Raw genomic sequence first — 8243 nt, forward strand, 5'->3', positions numbered from 1 at the left:
GGGCATTGACACAGCTGTTCTGGGTGATAAATTGAGGTGAAGGCGCTGCCCCAAGTGTGTCGGGCGAGTCCACCACTCACTCTGCCACCGAGAAAGATCCAATACTGCCTGGCGCTCTTGTGTTACGTTTGTGTACATTTTATTTTTGGTACATAATTCCTCTTGTGTGCTAGTTGTGCCGTATTCCCGTCATTTTTTCTACGTGTGTTTGTCAGTCTGGTGGTCTAACTGGACAATTAAGTAACTCTCTCTCTCTCTCTCTCTCTCTCTCTCTCTCTCTCTCTCTCTCTCTCTCTCTCTCTCTCTCTCTCTCTCTCTCTCTCTCTGTGTGTGTGTGTGTGTGTGTGTGTGTGTCCACGGAATGTTATCACTGGGCCACTTCATCATTTTTATTGATACGTCGTGCCTAATAGGTAGACATCAGAAAACATGACCTTTGTAACTCTCTGATACAAAATGCTGACGCAGCTTGTTTTAAAGAACCATGAATCAAGACCTTCTTTTGCATATCGCCCTAATGTTTTGAAGACTCGTCCAGAAGTAGCCCATTAACCCTACTCTTCACTGCGTCCTGTAACAAGTGGAGCACGGAGAGGAAGATCTACTGCCTTTTAAACAAGATAGCACTCTAAACCACCATCTGTCTGCACTCACACGGTCCTTGCCTTCAGTGCGTTTACAACCCGCCACTACTGCATGGTGCCGTAATAAAAATGTATAAATTATTGATGCTGTGGTTCTCTGGGGCAACAGTGTGATCGGGCATGAGCTGAACCTCTGGCCATATATGCTGCTTTTCCTAATAAACTTAACCTCGTAAGAGTGAGTGAGGCTGGGGAGGAATGTATATACAGTCGTGGTAGAATTTGCACTGACTTCTAAAGTATTTCGCTCTTTTCCCTCTTCACTCAGTCTTGATAGTGTCCAGTAGCTTTCCTAGTTTTCTTTTGATCTTTACCCATTAGTGATCTTTACCCATTCATCGAGTTTTATTTAATATGGTGGTAGTGTAATATTTGAACATCGTATTGAGAGAATCCACTGATAGAGAAGGGAGTGATGGAGTAGCTGAACGTTTTGCTACAGTTTTACTTTATGTTCGATTAAATCGTGTATGTTTGTCGATTTTTTTCTATCCATCAAAGATTTAAACCATCTTATCTCCTGAAAATCTCTTTACACACACACACACACACACACACACACACACACACACACACACACACACACAGAGAGAGAGAGAGAGAGAGAGAGAGAGAGAGAGAGAGAGAGAGAGAGAGAGAGAGAGAGAGAGAGAGAGAGAGAGAGAGAGAGAGATTTCTAATCTTCACTGTACGAGTATACGTACGTCGCTGTGTCATTCAGGAGGAGGCCTGGTGGTGGTCGCCTGCTATGTTTTGAAGGCTGCAGGGTGAGGAGACCTAATGAGTGGGTGTGTAGCGCCGCCTCGAGTCACAGTCTGGGCCGGTGTTGCTTGCAGTGTCTGGTGGGTGAGTGGTGCAAGGGAAGAGCTCATTTCAACCCCCACAACCGCACACTGAGTACATACATTAGCGTGAACAGTCTTGCCAACACATGCAGACCGTTTTCAATCTTACACACTACTGAGGCTAAAATAACATGGGAAAAATGTATTAGATCAAAGTAGTGTTACAGAAATTAGTTAACAAAATCATAAAAAAAGCTGGAAAGGACTCGGTAATTAAGTTCTTAGGGCTGAATTAATTGGGAGTTTTAAAAAGTAAAAATAGCACAAGTGTAATTTGTTAGATAAAAGAAAGAAGAAATAGAAATGGGGTTCACAGAAAGGAGAGAAATGAAATAGAGTCAGCAATTATGTTCTTAGCTATGAATTGATAAGCTTAAAAAGAAAAAAAAACTATGAAAATTTATGAATAAGGATGATAAGTGAATAGTATATGCATTATTTCTTTTGTCAGAAGAACTCCCACGTGTAAACCCACTAATGTAATGTAACTCAACATGTTTCTGAATTCTCAAAAAAAAAAAAAAAAAAAAACGAATCAGAAAACCAACACGAATAACATGATATAGAAACGTGACTCTTACCTTCATAAGTCTACGATGAACGCAGAATAAATGGAAATATCAAGGAAAAGAAACGCGAGGAAATGTCTACGTGAGCTGCCTTTGCATATTTAGTTTTGTGACATTTTCCAGGGAAGTCTGAATAACACGTGACCTTTCCGGCCTGGCGTCTGGTCTAGTGGTACGTAATAGGATTTTCCCGGATAAGTATTGTTATTTGATACACGTGTTGAAATACATCTGCCTCTATTAGGTGCAACGTGTGTGTGTGTGTGTGTGTGTGTGTGTGTGTGTGTGTGTGTGTGTGAGAGAGAGAAGGGTGGGGTCATAAGGGTAGACGGGTATTCAGGGTTTAGAGGGAGAGGAGGGAGAGAGGAGAGGGAGAGGTGAATGCCGGCAACACACAAGTAGTCGTGATTATATCGATGTGGGTCATCTGAGCGTGTCCATCCGAAGGCCTGAAAGCGCCTGCCTCGCTCCCACTGACTGACCACCTGCCTCATCACGTGGATATTGAGCGAGTGAGAGAGAGAGAGAGAGAGAGAGAGAGAGAGAGAGAGAGAGAGAGAGAGAGAGAGAGAGAGAGAGAGAGAGAGAGAGAGAGTGAGAGAGATGAATTTTTATCAGTTTGCTTTTTATCATTTTGTTTTCATGGCGTGTAATTAAAACGTGGCGGAAAATCGAGTTGGTAAGTCCACGCAGTCCAACTCTACGGTGAATTATGAGAGACCATTTACTTCCCACACACACACACACACACACACACACACACACACACACACACACACACACACACACACACACACACACACACACACACACACACACACACACACACACACACACACACACACACACACACACACACACACACACACATGGCATTCGTGAGGTCACACTACTTAATAAGATCTACAAGATTTGCAGAATTATTGCAAGGTATATTTTTAGTACTACTTTGAAACCTTCGAAGTGTGTGTGTGTGTGTGTGTGTGTGTGTGTGTGTGTGTGTGTGTGTGTGTGTACAGCCAAAGTCACATTCGTTTATACATATGAAAAATTCAAAATTTCTTATCAACATGATTCTCTCTCTCTCTCTCTCTCTCTCTCTCTCTCTCTCTCTCTCTCTCTCTCTCTCTCTCTCTCTCTCTCTCTCTCTCTCTCTCTCTCTCTCTCTCTCTCTCTCTCTCTCACACACACACACACACACACCTGGCGCCGCGTGATGGGCCTCATGCGGCTCGTGGCGGATGAGGCGACTAATTATCAGCAGCGTGACGGATGGATGTCGATCACGTGAGGCACCTGGGGTCTCCATAGCACGCCCACACCAAGTCTGCACCACGCCCACAGCACGCCCGCGCTGCTCTCAGGGTATCAATAGAAAAACGCATTGTATTACTGAGCTTCAACTCGTCTAAGTTATTTTCTTCTCTTTTTTCTACTCTCTGCCTCATCCTTGATTAGCTCTTGTATTGGTGACTTGTGTGTATTTACCGGGTCTTGTTGCTCTCTTGTAGGTGGTGTGTGTGTGTGTGTGTGTGTGTGTGTGTGTGTGTGTGTGTGTGTGTGTGTGTGTGTGTGTGTGTGTGTGTGTGTGTGTACCTTTGTGTTGTGGCTTTTGTCGCCGGTTTTGTTGCATTGTGCTTACCTGGGAACGCCGTGAGGGGTGTGCTGCATGTGGTGTACAGGAGGATGCCCTGCAGTGCAACGATCCAACAAGTTTGCCATAATTTGCTGAACTAGATTACCTAGTTTAATTTTACTGATATATATGCGAATGCAGAAAAGTGCTAATTGCATTACATTTTTAGTACTCATTGAATACACACACACACACACACACACACACACACACACACACACACACACACACACACACACACACACACACACACACACACACACACACACCTAGAATAAGCAAAACTTAGGTTTCATTTCCTTAGAGTGTGTATTACATATCACAGTACATATATCACAGGTAGTATGGACAGCCTGTGTGTGTGTGTGTGTGTGTGCAGACTCACGTGGTGGCAAAACACCTGCAATTTTGGTTGCAAAACACTTCCAGAGACAGAGTGGTGTGTTGAGTAGTGTGGTTAAAAGGACATCACCAACCAAGACAGCTGTACCACAACCTCAGCGCAGCCAAGCGTGGCCCCCCAAATTATTTATTAGCAATCGTACTCTTTCCCACATGCTCATGACTAAACTATCGATATATCGAGATCTGTATCTTTGACTTTTGGGACATTTTCCTTTATGGTATGGGTAAATATCAATTTTTCTTTTGCAATAATTTTGATATGAAGTCCAGCATGTGTGTGTGTGTGTGTGTGTGTGTGTGTGTGTGTGTGTGTGTGTGTGTGTGTGTGTGTGTGTGTGTGTGTGTGTGCAAACGATGATTCTGTAAAGTGTCTTTTCCTTAGCTTCTCATTCCCTCTCCCCTCCTCATTCCCAGCCCCCGCCTTGCCTCCCATCCCTAAACCCTCACGGCAGCGTAATCCATCCTTTCACTGGTAAACAAACAGCTTGGTCGTCAAACGGACGCTCTGCTTCGTTCGCTTCCTGTCCAGCTGATCACCGTCCTCCACCACCACCACCACCTTCACTACCACCACCACCACGCCGGCCACACTCTCAGGTGCTACTTTTCTACAGCCACTTATGGAATACACTTGTGCAAAGAGGGTTTTGGTGTCACTGTTGAGGCGTTCATTTGGCAACACTGTCCCTGGGGACGTGCTGCGGCCATTGAAAAAAGGTGCGGGGGGAGCCGAGGGGAAGGGGGAGGGGAAGGGGAAGCAGCTGGGGAAGCCAAACCACATGTGCTGGCAGACCCCCCGCGGCCCCTCCACCCAGCAACCACCACCACCACTACCACCTCCTGTACCTTGCATTACCTCATTCTCTCCCCCTCACCTCCCACTCTGTACACATCACTTTCCTGTCGCCTCCACTACATCCTCTCTCTCTCTCTCTCTCTCTCTCTCTCTCTCTCTCTCTCTCTCTCTCTCTCTCTCTCTCTCTCTCTCTCTCTCTCAACATCACATTTCATTCCTTTGCTCTTACTCTTCTTGTCCATCCCTCCACCGTCACCTATCTCGCCCAGGTGTGTCTGTCAGTATGAATGAAACGCTCTTTACCTGTGACCAGAAGATTGGAGTCAGGAAAACGTTGTTCTTGTCCAGCTGAGAGCGAGAGAGAGAGAGAGAGAGAGAGAGAGAGAGAGAGAGAGAGAGAGAGAGAGAGGGAGAGGGAGAAGCAGGGAGAGAAAGGGGAGGGGACAGTGTTAGAAAGGTGTTCTCTGATGATGACGTAAGCTCACACATACATAAATCTACTGCACCACCATTACCACCACCACCACTATCGCTGCATTCAAAGGTAGTGCCAAATATAGCGATGATTTTAGTGGTAGTGGTGGTGGTGGTAGTGGTGATGGTGGTGAAGCAGTGCCAATTACATCTATACCACTTGTAGCAGTGATGGTGGTGATTTGGTGGTGATGGTGATGTTGGGAGCGTTAGCGGAGGTAATAGTGACAGCATTGGTGGTGGTGGTAGTGATGGTGGTGGTGATGGTGGTTTTAAAAGTAGTGGGAATCTTAGATGAATAGAAGGATGTGTATAATCATCGAGAAAGATGAAGGTGAATGCTGTGTAAATAATTCTCCTTTTATCAACAGTGATAGCGATAATGGCACAGTTATAGATATCCAGCCCATTATTACCGCCCTCATTTCCTCCACTAATTCATCTTTCCCTCCCCTTTCTTCTTCCTCCCCTCCTCTATAACTACATCTGTGTCTTCCTATTTTCCTGTTTTTTCCTTCCCTCTTGCTTTCCGTCTTCCCTTTTCATCTGTATGATTTTTCCCGTTTCTTCTTCTCTTCCTTCTTACCAAGCTACCTTTCTAGTCGTCCCCCTTTTCTTCCTCCTTCACTGACATCCGTATCTCCTTAATTTCATTCTTCATTTCCCTTCACCCTTTATTTCCTCTTTTCTCCTTCAAAGTATCACCTTGTTTCCTTCCCTTTCCCAACACTAGCATTGTAATCCCAGCGTCATTCCTCTCTCCCCTGGTATTCAGAGGAACCTGGCCCGAACTTACCAGCTCTAGCCCGTTATTTACAATCACGTGGCTTCGCTTCAATCATCTGTAATCTAGCGAGAGACTCAGTACTCGAAATGCTGCAGGATTAGGATCATGCCTCAAGCTTAGCCAGAATTATCGCTGCCAGAGAGAGAGAGAGAGAGAGAGAGAGAGAGAGAGAGAGAGAGAGAGAGAGAGGATAGAAGGCAGATTGACAGGTATACAGATAGACAAATGACAAGTAGACCTAAGAATAGAAAATAATAAGTTCTCATCGATACTCATACATAAAAACGGTCCAGTAGTAGTGGTGGTGGTGGAAGTAGTAGTAGTAGTAGTAGTAGTAGTAGTAGTAGTAGTAGTAGTAGTAGTAGTAATAGTCTTAGTTGTTGTTGTTGTTGTTGTAGTAGTGGTAGTAGTAGTAGCAATAATAATAGTAGTTGTAGTGTTGTAGTTGTAGTAGTAGTAGTTGTTGTAGTAGTTGTAGTAGTTGTAGTAGTTGTAGTAGTAGTAGTAGTAGTAGTAGTAGTAGTAGTAGTAGTAGTAGTAGTAGTAGTAGTAGTGGTAATAGTTGTAGTAGCTGTAGAAATAGCAGTAGTAATAATAGCAGTAGTAAACACGTGGATGACTGAAACGCGTAAAAAATAAATGAACATATGAAATTAATCGCATAAAATTATCTATTCAAACACAATCAGGCGACGTAACAGAAGAATCCAAACCCTCACAAGACAATCCAATGCCCCCGATACTCTATGCAAAACTCACACATGAGGAATCCAACGCCACCAAACTGAAGCAACATTTTCCTTATATCAACCCACGCTAACACCTCCTAACCACGTGCACTTTCCTTCCTCTCCTCTTCCGTGGCCTTATTCCCTATTCGCCCCAAGCAGTTTCAACGCAACCTGCCTTTAGGACCACAGTAGTGCAGGCGGACAGGTTTACATTCATACATACACACTTGCATACATACAAGCCGTAGAGGGAACGTGGGGGCAGCAGGTGTGGCGGTGGAGCGAAAGGCCAAGGTTGTGACAGCCCAGGTGTGTGTGTGTGTGTGTGTGTGTGTGTGTGTGTGTGTGTGTGTGTGTGTGTGTGTGTGTGTGTGTGTGTGTGTGTGTGTGATGTTGGTGGAGGAAAATGTACCCAAACCTTTACTTGTCAGAGAGAGAGAGAGAGAGAGAGAGAGAGAGAGAGAGAGAGAGAGAGAGAGAGAGAGAGAGAGAGAGCAATTCCAGTTTTCAATGTTAAAATAAAAACTACCTAACATTCTATAAATAACTTCATCTCATATTGCAGTTCTTCACGATGACCATTTACAGGTAGATAAAGAAAACCAATACCTTTATTTTTCCATGACTGTCACACTTTTCTTACCTTATTTTTTCCCGACAGGTGATAGGCTGGATTTCTTTTGGTATTCATAAACTGTAATGAGGCGCGTTTAATTTATAGTTCATGATTTTTTTTTTTTTTTTTAGACTTGTGAGGGACAAATGGATGGTGTCAGCGTAGATATATTGTTGGTTTTATTAAGATTTGAATAGTAGTAACTAATGAAGTGGATGAAGAGATAGAGTAATGTGCGTTAAGGAAGCAATGGAGGAGGAAGAAGAAGAGGGTCATGATAGTCAGAGGAAGCACAGCAAAAACAAGGATAATAATGAGTGAAAATAATAAGTAAGAGAGGTGAAGAAGAGTGTGTGAAGGGAACGAACACTAGGAGATAATTCAGCCAATAATGAAGATATTTATTGGACTTTCATTGCTAATAAACTATGCGGGACAGAAAAAAAAAAAAAATGCATTCCTCCCCGGCGGGGAATCGAACCCCGGTCTCCCGCGTGACAGGCGGGGATACTAACCACTATACTACCGAGGACTGGATCTTAGAAAATCAAAGAAAAATGAAATTCAAAGATAAAGGAAAAAAAAAAAAGAGCTGAGAAAATGAAAGTAAGGAATGAGAAATATAATATAGATTTTAATTCTTTCCGTGTGTGTGTGTGTGTGTGTGTGTGTGTGTGTGTGTGTGTGTGTGTGTGTGTGTGTGTGTGTGTGTGCGCTTTTCTATTCCTGGCGGCCTCCCC

At 43.9% G+C, this 8243-nt stretch overlaps 1 non-coding gene across 1 annotated transcript; it reads right to left on the bottom strand.

Moving 5' to 3' along the window:
• Positions 1 to 7963: 7963 nt before the first annotated feature.
• On the bottom strand, positions 7964 to 8035 carry Trnad-guc. The gene has a single exon. It is a non-coding gene; the product is annotated as a tRNA-Asp (tRNA).
• Positions 8036 to 8243: the final 208 nt, after the last annotated feature.

The sequence above is a fragment of the Portunus trituberculatus genome, chromosome 42, assembly GCF_017591435.1.
Source record: "Portunus trituberculatus isolate SZX2019 chromosome 42, ASM1759143v1, whole genome shotgun sequence".
Taxonomy (NCBI): domain Eukaryota; kingdom Metazoa; phylum Arthropoda; class Malacostraca; order Decapoda; family Portunidae; genus Portunus; species Portunus trituberculatus.